This window comes from Rhagoletis pomonella, unplaced genomic scaffold, assembly GCF_013731165.1.
Source record: "Rhagoletis pomonella isolate Grant_MI unplaced genomic scaffold, Rhpom_1.0 Rhpom_scaffold_00002, whole genome shotgun sequence".
Classification (NCBI taxonomy): domain Eukaryota; kingdom Metazoa; phylum Arthropoda; class Insecta; order Diptera; family Tephritidae; genus Rhagoletis; species Rhagoletis pomonella.
Window position 1 is genome coordinate 24334284 of NW_023458556.1, and position 1207 is coordinate 24335490.

Sequence of the window (1207 nt, forward strand, 5' to 3'; positions counted from 1 at the left end):
AACAAACAATTTCGTTTTTAGAATAAAAAGACATAACATTTTTTTTTTATACAGTTTTATTTAAAACAAAACAAAGCGAAAAAACATGAAAAATTTTCTCACAAATGTGCTCACTCAATATATACGGTGGCGAGAATGTAAATAAGGAAAATACATTTTAGCAAGTTTGGCTACTTTTCTTTTTTTGTTAATATTTTTTTATGAAAATCTAGCTTACTATCTAAAAAACCATGTAAATTAATATTTTAAACTCTGTACAACATTTATAAAAATTCGACGAATTTTAACAAATGCTGATCAAAATATTAAACTTTTTAATCAGGTTTTTTTTGAGCATGCAGTTTTGTAGCCCATTAAATTTAAGTATAAAAAGCTGCAAGTTCGAAGTAACTTGGACTTACCGTTGATTTTTGGCAATTTTTTGTTCGCGTATTTTTTTGGATACAAGAATGCTCAACAATTTTTTTTGTATGGAAAAAATGAGATTCATGAAATCTTCCACAAAAAATGGACCAAAAATCGACGGTAAATCTTTGCTACTTAAAATTTGCACTTCATTATACTTAAATTGAACATAGTCCGAATGTTTCTAGGAAATCTAATTAAAAAGCTCACAATTTTGATGAAACTTTATAGAATTTTGATAATTTTTGTACAAAGTTTGATTCACATGGTTGTGTTTGCCGCTGTATCTACAGCTTATGTTTTTCATATTCATGAATTTTTTGAGGTAATTAATATTATTTTCTATAATTTCACTAAACACCACAGGCTAGAATCCTTTCATTACAAAATAAATAAAACAAAACTTAACAAATAATTTCACAAGCCTTTTAAAAATTTTGACAAGAATGATCACTGGCATACAGCGCGTGTACCAGTTTGAAAAAAAAACATAACCAAAGATTATAGAAAATAAGGATGCTGGCTATGCTTGCGGCTCCACTATATTTCTATGTTCTTTGTGATTATGAAAGTGCTGCCACGTTTGTACGAAAATTTGTTTTTGGGCCAGAGTACTTGGAGAAAATTGGAAATCGAGACTTAATCGGTACAAATATGAAAAAGCGGGACACTTATACGTCCCGACTTTTTCCCAAAATCGGTACGAATAGTCAACGTAAGTATACCCCCTGACTTCAATGCTCATATACAAACTCAGGAGTTCCGTTAGTTTTTTTATGATTCAATGATCGCAACTAAACAA